The sequence below is a fragment of the Pseudophryne corroboree genome, chromosome 1, assembly GCF_028390025.1.
Source record: "Pseudophryne corroboree isolate aPseCor3 chromosome 1, aPseCor3.hap2, whole genome shotgun sequence".
Lineage (NCBI taxonomy): Eukaryota > Metazoa > Chordata > Amphibia > Anura > Myobatrachidae > Pseudophryne > Pseudophryne corroboree.
In genome coordinates, this window is record NC_086444.1 from 950,004,039 (window position 1) to 950,016,590 (window position 12,552).

Below are 12,552 nucleotides of genomic sequence, written 5' to 3' on the forward strand. Positions count from 1 at the left end.
CAGCAAACAAGCTCTATATAGGACTCCAAACGGCGGGAAGTCGAATCCAGGACGCCCACTAATCGACGATTGGTCCGTTATTCGACAAGGGGAGTGTTGAATCCGTTATGAATTGAATATGTCGAATTCATGGTCCCGGGTGAAGGGTTTCGGCTGTCGAGTAGTGTTGAATCCTAAAACAGTCGAAAAAAAGCCGCAATTCATCCGGAATTGCATATACCCCATAGAGATTGCTCTAGGGAGATATAGAGAGAACTCTATGGAGATTTATTGATTGCTTTAGGGAGATAGATATAGAGCTCTAGCGGAATAGAGAGACTTCTTTATGGAAGTATATAGCTATTGCTCTACTGAAATATATAGATTACTGTATAGAGATATACAGTAGAGCTAACTATATTGAAATATAAAGATTGCTAAAGGGAGATATAGAGATTGTTCTAGGTAGATAAAAAGATTGCTTTAGGGAGATAAAGAGTTTTCTGTAGGGAGATATAGATAGAGTTTGATAGAGATATAAAGATTGCTAAGGGACATTTAGAGAGAGCTCTAGTGATAAATTGAGAGAGCTCTATGGCTATATAAAGAGCGCTCTAGAGATATATGCAGATTGCTCTAGGGAAATATAGTGTGCTCCAGGGAGACAGAGAGAGAGAGAGAGCTCTAAGGAGATCTATAAATTGTTCTTGGGAGATACAGTATAGAGACTGCCCTAGAGAGAAAGAGAGATTGCTCTAGGGAGATATAGAGAGGCCTTTAGGGAGATTTATAGATGTTCTTTTTGAATAAATAACTTTATTTGTTTGAAACTTGCTGCACCATATATATTTTCTCCTCTTTTCTGTAAAATCCTTATGGAGGTCCATTTGTTAAAGAAATTTCAACACATAAGGGATGGATAAAAAACACTGGTGCTATCACTGTGGATACATTTTACTTCAGAGTTATAAAATGTGCCTCTTTCCATGTGGATGTGACTTTCTTGGATGGTATTTCTTATATCTCCATTAAGGGAACATTTCTAATTCTGTGTGTTGGATTGCCAGAAGCACCCAAGATCATTTTCCATTATCTTTCAATAGTGTATATTTCTGGTGCTTGGGTACAACAGTGAAATCATATAGGCTGCATATCTGGGGGTAGGTGCCACAACAAATTCCAATCTATTGTTTTACAGATATAGAGATTGCTTTAGGGAGATACAGTAAAGTGAGAGCTCTAGGCAGATAGATATATTGATCTAGGTAGATACAGTATGAAGAATAAAGATTACTCTCAGGAGATGAGAGAGCTTTTGGGAATTATTAAGATTGCCCTAGGAAGATGGAAAAATTGCTCTAGGGAGATATAGAGATAGCTCTAGGAAGATATAAAGATTCTAGGGAGACATACAGATTGCTCTATGGAGAAATAGAGAGAGAGATCTTTAGGAAGCTGTAGAGCATGCTTTAGGTAGATATATAGATTGTTCTAGGGAAATATTAAGATTGCTGTATGGAGAAATAGAGAGAGAAAGAGCTTTAGGAAGATACAGAGCATGCTCTCGGGAGATATATAGATTGTTCTATGGATATAAAGATATTGCTCTATGGAAAAATAGAGAGAGATCTTTAGGAAGATACAGAGCATGCTCTAGGGAGATACTGTATATAGATTGTTCTAAGGAAATATAGAGATTGCTCTATAGAGAAATAGAGAGAGAGCTTTAGGAAGATACAGAGCATGCTCTCATGAGATATAGATTGCTCTAGGGAGATATAGAGAGAGTTCTAAGGAGATATGCAAATTGCTCTAGGGCAGTGGTTCTCAAACTCGGTCCTCACAGTGCATGCTACGGGCAGTACGGATGGTGTAATGGTTAGCATTACTGCCTCATAGCACTGAGGTCATGGGTTCGATTCCCACCATGGCCCTAACTGTGTGGAGTTTGTATATTCTCCCCGTACTTGCGTGGGTTTTCTCTGGGTACTCCGGTTTCCTCCCACAATCCAAAAATATACTGGTAGGTTAATTGGCGCCCAACAAAATTACCCTAGGCGTGAATGTGTCTACGTGTAGATGTGGTAGGGAATATAGATTGTAAGCTCCACTGGGGCAGGGACTGATGTAAATGAGCAAATATTCTCTGTAAAGCGCTGCGGAATATGTGTGCACTATATAAATTACTGGTAATAATAATAATAAATAAATGTTTTGCATGTAACCCAGCAAGTGCACAGGTGTATTTATTATTCACTGACACATTTTAAAAGGTCCACAGGTGCAGCCAATTATTTCATTTTTGATTTTGTGAGGAGACCTGCAAAATAAGCACTGTGTGGGGTCCTGAGGACTGAGTTTGAGAACCTGTGCTCTAGGGAGATAGAGAGATTGCTCTAGGAAGATACAGAGATTGTTCTAATGAGTTTGCAAGATTGCTCTAGGGAGGTATAGAGAGAGCTCTTGGAAAATACAGAGCTAGGTCTAAGGGGACATATGGGTTTAAATTTATTAAGCTCCATGTTGCCAAGTTTGCAAACATTGGAGTGTTTGCCCATTTTTACAAACATGGGAATTTACCAAAGTAAAAACACATGAGTGTTGCATGGCATAGATCTTCAAAACATGGGTAGACAAGGACATACTGTACTGTACTATCAACATATTGTCATTTTAATTGACAACACTGAAACAAGAAACTGTACCTAGAATTGTGTGTGCAAACACACATGAATTGTCCAAACTCAGAACAAAATAAATTTTTCAAATAAACGTCCTCCTCAGCAGAATACTTAGAGAAGCACACACAAATCAAGGGAATCTGTGCAGTGCTTCTCTGTGTAAATGTAATCAAATAGTAAAATATTCGGAAGAAAATTATGAGGGGTTCCCCCACCCACAAGCGTAAACTGATTAGATTGTGCATACTTCCCAACATGAGCCATTCCAGGAGGAACAAAATTCTCTCTACCAGGACTTCCCTCTTAATATATGATTGTATAGTTACAACATGATAGACAATCACATTATTTCAGTTTTAATGTATGCATGCGTAGGGCCCATCCTGCGCATGCGCCTGCATTTACTGTGGGTGCACGCAGAAAATGTGAACACCTCGGCCTGTCAATCAGGCAGAGGCATCGGCAGTGTGGGGGAGTGGCAACACTCTGTTGTCTTCAAAATAGGGCATGGTCGCGTGAACGGGGGGGGGGCATGGTGGGGGCGTGATCGAGGCAGCTGCGTGATGTCACATGCAACCGATGTGATCAGAAAAATGGCGTCAGAAGGAAGCGAACCCATTTTTTGCGATCAAGCAGAAATTGCATTGCGATAGCAACTTCCGCTTGGACAAGGGGATGGGGGGGGGGGGGGGGGGAGGGGTTGGCGGTCAGCATGCTGGCAGAATTTGTAATCCTTACTGAATTAGGCAATTAGTTCGAGTGCAAACACTGTCATGACTCAGCATTGCTTATAAACTCATAAGCTTGGCTTTGACGCAGTGGGAAAGCACGTAAGATACATCAGCAAAACTGAATTTTAGTGCACTTTGAATCCGCTTCTCAATCATTGTCTGTAGTCTGTACTCTAGATACAATTTGTTTTCACAACCTCTCCGTATTATTTTGTTCACTTATTCGACATTAACATTCTGTGTCATTATTGAGCACCTCTGTTTGGGTGACAGTTTTTGGTGTTTGACATTCTTTAAATAAAATTGTAGATAAAAAAACAAGAATCACCACATTTTAAATACATTTAGTCTAATGTAAAAAAGTTCTGCAATTTCAAAAGCATATGTTCAATTGCTGAAACAGCATTTTTGTAACCTTTAGAAAACACGCAAACTCATCAGTAAAATCAGTTCTCGACAATAGATCATCATTTACCTTTTATATGCAAGGTAAGAAGTAAACCCATAGTTAAACTTGCTGTATAAAGCCTTCCACATAATAAAAGTAAGTTGAGGAACAGTCTTTTTTATTTTACAAGTTATAGAAATATATATTGTAATCTTCTATTGTAGAATTTTAATACATTTATTTTCTATTATAGCAATACTGAAAAGGTGTTTGCATCAGTATTACCCACTTGCCTGGCATGGTCGTATCGTATGTGCCCACAGCAGCAAGTGCAGTATCTGATCTGGTTGGAAATGATGCGACCAGCCAGATACACAGTGTGGGCGGCTGCAGGAAGAGAAACTTACAGCAGCTGCAGCTCTATGAGCGACCTTTCCGGTCCCTCTGCTTCCCTACACCCTCCCCCCAGTGTCTGCCGTGTTGCCGATCACTGATCATCAGTCAGCACTACATACAGATGTACATGTACATGCTACATGTAGACACATGGGGGGTAATTCCAAGTTGATCGCAGCAGGAAATTTTTTAGCAGTTGGGCAAAACCATGTGCACTGCAGGTGGGGCAGATATAACATTTGCAGAGAGAGATAGATTTGGGTGTGGTGAGTTCAATCTGCAATCTAAATTGCAGTGTAAAAATAAAGCAGCCAGTATTTACCCTGCACAGAAACAAAATAATCCACCCAAATCTAACTCTCTCTGCACATGTTATATCTGCCCCCCCTGCAGTGCACATGATTTTGCCCAACTGCTAAAAAATTTCCTGCTGCGATCAACTTGGAATTACCCCCACATGGTTGCCTGCAAGGAGTTCGAACATCCACACAGGGAGTTAAAATTTACAATCAGGCAGGTGATTACCTGCAGCACCCCATATGTAGTGTATGCCATTGTATATCCATGTGGTCTGCTCTACATTGGGCAGACCACACATAACTTCAGTGAGCGCATGGCTGCTCATCGTTCAGCCATCAAATTAATTTTGGAGGGAAAACCTGTGGGTCAGCCATGGCTATGGTGACGCGATGAGCGGAAGTGACCTGGCGGCTTCGTATCCGGAAGGCAGGACGCGTGGCAAGGACGCAGCGGCTGGTGTACCTTGGGGCATATAGGAGGGTAAGTGTTACATGTGTGTTTGTCTTGTTTGCTGTATTTGGGCCTGAGGAAGGGGCAGATGCCCTGAAACGGCCTTTGCCTGTTAATACAAGTTCTATGTTTCAGCATTACTATTGCCTCCAGTACCGTTCTTTCTAGACCCTGCATACAATTTTGTGATCTGGCACGGAGGCTAGCTGTTCTGAAAGCAAAGGAGTGCCGACTGTCGTGGAGATATATATATATATATATATATATATATATATACTGTGTATATATGTGTGTGTATATATATATATATATATATATTAGTTAACACAGACCCAAGTCCTGGCAAGCCGCACTTACACTCTCAGATAATTAGATGCAGGTGTCCGGTCAAAAAGGGTTAATATATAATGACATGTCCATCCTCAACCTCCAAAGTTCAGGCTTAGACAGAACCAGCACACTGTAGAATTTTCAAACATGATTTAATCAAAATGCAGTAGACGTAGTAACACTGGACAAGGTAAATACTCATCACTTAGATGCGGTAGATAGTCACTGGTAAACTTTTCGGTAAAGATCGTTCATCAGGGGAACAACCGACTATAAAGTGCCATAGTGCCAACATAGAAAAGTGTCTGCGTGCAGTGTAATATATAGGAAATGAAACTCTGCACTCTGTGGTCTTAGTAATGTCAATAGATCAGGTGACATTACTAAGACCACAGGGTATGCTGAGTTCGTTTCCTACAATAAAGAATTATATACTGTTGTTACACACATAAAATGTAGCAGTAGTAGTAGCAGCAGCAGCAGGTACTAGAAGTAGTAGTAGTAGTAGTAGTAGTAGTAGCAGAAGTACTTTTCCACAGCACCTACTGTATCTAGTGATGACGATACACAGTGAATAGTCAATAGGATTTTCATTAGATTGTATGTAAAGTCACTGTGAAGTTATCTAATTCACTTTAATAGTGCAGTTGAACATTGCATTTGAGAGCAAAATTTGCACAAACCATAGCATTAGAGATTGCATTAACTGATTTATAGGATTAAACCTTCCCTAGGAACACTCAATCTGTTCTAAAGGTTAATGGAGGCCACTCCTGGTACATACACCATATTGGTAAAAAGGACAGTTCAGTTCCCAACCATTATGCTTACAATGAGTTACTAAAAGTTTATGTCACAGGTGGCCAAAAGGTAGATCGCGATCTACCGGCAGCTCGCGGACCCAGTAGATAGCAACAGACTTAACAGAAAATAACTGTAAGGAGCCTGCTGCCGCTGCTTCTCTTCACAGTTCCCAGGGATGCAATGTGCATGGGCGCGGGTGAGGTAATGACATCACCTGCGATGTGAGGAGCCTGGTCACTAGTTAGATCAAGTTTGATCCAGCTAGCGGTGGCGACGACAGGAGAAGCAGCCAGCGTGAGGCCATGCAGCGTGAAAGCGGGAGCCGTGACTGTGGGGAGAGGGAGGACTGAAGCTAAGCAGCGTGACAACTTGTCAGGTGAGTTATGCAAAGGGGGGTTTCTTCACAAGGAGAGGGGCGATCTGCAAAGAGGGGGATCTGCACAGAGCGTGGTATCTTCACAAAGGGTTTTTATTTACACAAGGGGGGATCTGCAAAGGGTGGAGGATCTGCACAGAGGGGATTATTATACAGGGGGCTATTATACAGGGGACTGGGAGGGGGTATCTGTACAAGGGGAGGTTGTGCACAGAGGGGGGTTATTTGATGTTGTTATTCTTAATGCTATTTTTAAATGTGTGCATTATTATTGGTGCTGTTATTTGGTGGCATCATCATACCGCCCAAGATGACCCTCTCCAGGAGGGACAGAATGCTCTGCTCCTGGACTTCCCTCTTAATGTATGATTGCCGGCACCTGTGCTGCAACACCTTTCTTATCCATTAACTAGTTTAATACAGGTGCCGGCAATCATAAATTAAGAGAAAAGTCCAGAAGCAGAGCATTGTGTCCCTCCTGGAGAGGGTCATGTTGGGAGGTATGCATCATTACTAATGCTATTTTTAAATGTGAGCGTTACTATTGGTGTTATTTGATGCTGGTAGATCACCGGTAAGTAAGTGAACAACAAGTAGATCCCAGGTCCCAAAAGTCCGGCCACCCCAGGTTTATGTGAATGCATTTGCTCCTCTTGCATTGCAACATGGTTTATCTAGGCACAAATGTGCACCCTTTAGGTGATTTGCTCATGACTAAATGATACCCTTGGGCAATTGCAGTCTTACATGAACATATCACCTGATTGGTATCTAGATAACTTTTTCTTAAGTCAGATGTTTATGGCAAGCTTCCCTAGGCACAACACTGTTATTTTACCATGGCACTAATTATGCACTAGATCACAGGTTCTCAAACTCGGTCCTCAGGACCCCACACAGTGCATGTTTTGCAGGTCTCCTCACAGAATCACAAGTGAAATAATTAGCTCCACCTGTGGACCTTTTAAAATGTGTTAGTGAGTAATTAATACACCTGTGCACTTACTGGGTGACCAGCAAAACTTGCACTGTGTGGGGTCCTGAGGACAGAGTTTGAGAACAACTGCACTAGATCATAGGTTCTCAAACTCGGTCCTCAGGACCCCACACAGTGCATGTTTTGCAGGTAACCCAGCAGGTGCACAGGTGAATTAATTACTCACTGACACATTTTTAAAGGTCCACAGGTGTAACTAATTATTTCACTTGTAATTCTGTGAGGAGACCTGCAAAACATGCACTGTGTGGGGTCCTGAGGACCGAGTTTGAGAACCTGTGCACTAGATCAAAGGTCTGCAAACTCGGTCCTCATTACCCCACACAGTGCATGTTTTGCAGGTCTCCTCACAGAATCACAAGTGAAATAATTAACTCCACCTGTGGACCTTTTAAAATGTGTCAGTGAGTAATTAATACACCTGTGCCCCTGCTGGGTTACCTGCAAAACAGGCACTGTATGGGGTAATGAGGACCGAGTTTGCAGACCTATGCACTAGATTAAGGACTTCATTCAGCTTCAGTTGCAATTTTTGCTATTTTAGAAAAACTGCAACAGGCTGCGATCGCATGCTGGGGACTGCCTAGCACAGGGCAAAGCCACCCAGCATGCAACTGCCTGGCAGCGATCGCATCGCTGGTTCCTAGTTGGTCCTGTGTCTGCAGCCAGGCTGCAAAGACAGACGCAGAGCCACCATGTTTTTGGGTTGCAGCAGCTGCATGTGACATCACACAGCTGCCACAAACCCACCCCCTTTCTGACGGCATGACCGCCCAATGCTGCACTGCCGATCCCTCAATGCCAACCCACCACCCCAGACCGCCCCGCGAATGCCTCTGTCAGTCAGGCAGAGGCGTTCACATAATTGAGATGCGATCTCATCTTACTGTGTGCGCACGAGCAGTATGGCTGCTGCGCATGCACACTGGGCATTATTAGTTCAGTACGCAATCGCAAAGCCAGGAGATTTAGCATATCTTATTCTGTTCAGTAAGGAAAACAGACTGCCTTGCCTAGCAAGTCTTCAACCTTCGATAGCAGTGTATGAGGTTTACCTCCAAGAAAGTAATGCCACGTCTACACTACTGTTTTTTCTTCAACTAATTACTCATAAAGAACCACTGATAACACATTTCAAGTAAACTATTCAACGCACTCATCCGATTCCTTGTTCAATGGATTCTTTACAGTATGCCCGTGTTTGCCCTATTCAAGTCCATCTTATATAAAGGTCCTCTCTCTTGGTTCCGCTATAGTAGATTTATTTCTAATTTATAAAATATTGATATCAATTTGCCTCATTTAACATAAACTGGTCCTACAATGAACAATTCATTTCAGTTCTTGTGAGGTTAAAAACTGTATTTTTTAGCAGGCTGCCTGAGATGAGAGAAACTAAATATAAGATAGAACCATTTCTTTAACTCTCAGTTTGAGAAATTCATCCATCATCTCTGTTTTTCTTCCCAACAGTAGAAGTGTTCATAAGCATAATCACATTCTCCTTGGATGTAAAAAGCCAGAGGCCACAAGCAAACTGTTTTATTCCAGTCTGCATTAACTTGCCTTTTTGCAAAATATATACACAAGAGAGCACATGTCAACACAGTGTTGTGCATCTAAACACAAAAGTGCACATTATCTCCATCTCCCTCAATGTTTATGTGTTTCCTGTTTAATTATTCTTTTAGGACAAAATTACATATAAAAGATTTTCTTCCTTTTATTAGATCTCTCATTTGAAAAGCATCATAAAATGATGTTTTTCCTTTAACCTTAAACTTTAAGTAGATATTTATTATATTCACTTAGTGCATTCCAGTTAGTTATATAGCAGTTGTTGGTAGAGTTGAGCCCAAGTCAGATATTTTTGATCTTGCATTGCCTACAGAAATAAATGTGTATAATTGCCACTTGTCAGTATACAGAGTATATATTTTTTTTCCTGCCACATCGCCCTTGTCCATGATTTTGTAGCCATTATCATTTGCAGCCCATCTGAAAACAGGAATAATTACACACGTAGACAACTCTGCTTATTTAAATGGAGGAAATGGGTGTACTGATTTACAGTATAAGTAAAAAGTTCTAATTTCCAGTTGTTTTGAACAATTAGTCAATTTCCAGATGCAATTTGCATTGATGCCACCACCTACCACTCTTGAAATGTTCCCATTATCAGCAGCCCATTGCATTAAGCTAATCAAAGCACATTACTGCAATGATTCTACTTACAGTCCCTCCCACTTGCACTGATGCCTTCCCTAACTGCACTTACAGTATACAGACCCCATTGTAATCACCACTTTTGCTGAATGCATTGTTACTCTTCTGTGTCTCTTGTACTGAAATTGTTATTTAATTATTGTATCATTCACCACATAGTAAACCCAACTGAAGTTGTTTACATTATACACTATTTAATATTAGTGATGAGCGGGTTCGGTTTCTCGGAAACCGAACCCCCCCGAACTTCACCCTTTTTACACGGGTCCGAGGCAGGTTCGAACCTTCCCGCCTTGCTCAGCTAACCCGAGCGCGCCCGAACGTCATCATCCCGCTGTCGGATTCTCGCGAGATTCGGATTCTATATAAGCAGCCGCGCGTCACCGCCATTTTCACTCGTGCATTGCAGATGATAGGGAGAGGACGTGGCTGGCGTCCTCTCCGTTTATTGTTGAAGTTGATTGCTTTATTGCTTAATTGTGGGGAGGACTGGGGAGCAGCTGTTAGGAGGAGTACAGTGCAGAGTTTTGCTGATAAGTGACCACCAGTTTTTATCCATTCTCTGCCTGAAAAAAAACGCTCCATACCATATCTGTGCTCAGTGTGCTGCATAATATATCTGTGCTGAGTGCTCACACTGCTTAATTGTGGGGACTGGGGAGCAGCTGTATTATATAGCAGGAGTACAGTGCAGAGTTTTGCTGACAGTAACCACCAGTATACGTTGTCTGCCTGAAAAACACTCCATGTCTGTGCTCAGTGTGCTGCTTTATTGTGGGGACTGGGGACCACCAGTATAATTAATATTATATAGGAGGAGTACAGTGCAGAGTGCACTGCTGTACCTACCTCTGTGTCGTCATCCATTAAGTATACTATCCATCTACATTCTATACCTGTGGTGCATTTTAGTTCTGCAGTTTGCTGACACAGTGACCACCAGTATACTATATATAGCAGTACGGTAGGCCACTGCTGTACCTACCTCTGTGTCGTCATCCATTAAGTATACTATCCATCTACATTCTATACCTGTGGTGCATTTTAGTTTTGCAGTTTGCTGACACAGTGACCACCAGTATACTATATATAGCAGTACGGTAGGCCACTGCTGTACCTACCTCTGTGTTGTCATCCATTAAGTATACTATCCATCTACATTCTATACCTGTGGTGCATTTTAGTTTTGCAGTTTGCTGACACAGTGACCACCAGTATACTATATATAGCAGTACGGTAGGCCACTGCTGTACCTACCTCTGTGTCGTCATCCATTAAGTATACTATCCATCTACATTCTATACCTGTGGTGCATTTTAGTTTTGCAGTTTGCGGACACAGTGACCACCAGTATACTATATATAGCAGTACGGTAGGCCACTGCTGTACCTACCTCTGTGTCGTCAAGTATACTATCCATCCATACCTGTGGTGCATTTCAGCTGTGCGCAGTAAATATAGTAGTAGGCCATTGCTATTGATACTGGCATATAATTCCACACATTAAAAAATGGAGAACAAAAATGTGGAGGTTAAATTAGGGAAAGATCAAGATCCACTTCCACCTCGTGCTGAAGCTGCTGCCACTAGTCATGGCCGAGACGATGAAATGCCATCAACGTCGTCTGCCAAGACAGATGCCCGATGTCATAGTAGAGAGCATGTAAAATCCAAAAAACAAAAGTTCAGTAAAATGACCCAAAAATCAAAATTAAAATCGTCTGAGGAGAAGCGTAAACTTGCCAATATGCCATTTACGACACGGAGTGGCAAGGAACGGCTGAGGCCCTGGCCTATGTTCATGGCTAGTGGTTCAGCTTCACATGAGGATGGAAGCACTCATCCTCTCGCTAGAAAAATTAAAAGACTTAAGCTGGCAAAAGCACAGCAAAGAACTGTGCGTTCCTCTAAATCACAAATCCCCAAGGAGAGTCCAATTGTGTCGGTTGCGATGCCTGACCTTCCAAACACTGGACGGGAAGAGCTTGCGCCTTCCACCATTTGCACGCCCCCTGCAAGTTCTGGAAGGAGCACCTGCAGACCAGTTCCTGATAGTCAAATTGAAGATGTCACTGTTGAAGTACACCAGGATGAGGATATGGGTGTTGCTGGCGCTGGGGAGGAAATTAACAAGGAGGATTCTGATGGTGAGGTGGTTTGTTTAAGTCAGGCACCCGGGGAGACACCTGTTGTCTGTGGGACGAATATGGCCATTGACATGCCTGGTCAAAATACAAAAAAAATCAGCTCTTCGGTGTGGAATTATTTCAACACAAATGCAGACAACAGGTGTCAAGCCGTGTGTTGCCTTTGTCAAGCTGTAATAAGTAGGGGTAAGGACGTTAACCACCTCGGAACATTCTCCCTTATATGTCACCTGCAGCGCATTCATCATAAGTCAGTGACAAGTTCAAAAACTTTGGGTGACAGCGGAAGCAGTCCACTGACCACTAAATCCCTTCCTCTTGTAACCAAGCTCCTGCAAACCACACCACCAACTCCCTCAGTGTCAATTTCCTCCTTACCCAGGAAAGCCAATAGTCCTGCAGGCCATGTCACTGTCAAGTCTGACGAGTCCTCTCCTGCCTGGGATTCCTCCGATGCATCCTTGAGTGTAACGCCTACTGCTGCTGGCGCTGCTGTTGTTGCTGCTGGGAGTCGATCGTCATCCCAGAGGGGAAGTCGGAAGACCACTTGTACTACTTCCAGTAAGCAATTGACTGTCCAACAGTCCTTTGCGAGGAAGATGAAATATCACAGCAGTCATCCTGCTGCAAAGCAGATAACTCAGGCCTTGGCAGCCTGGGCGGTGAGAAACGTGGTTCCGGTATCCATCGTTAATTCAGAGGCAACTATAGACTTGATTGAGGTACTGTGTCCCCGGTACCAAATAC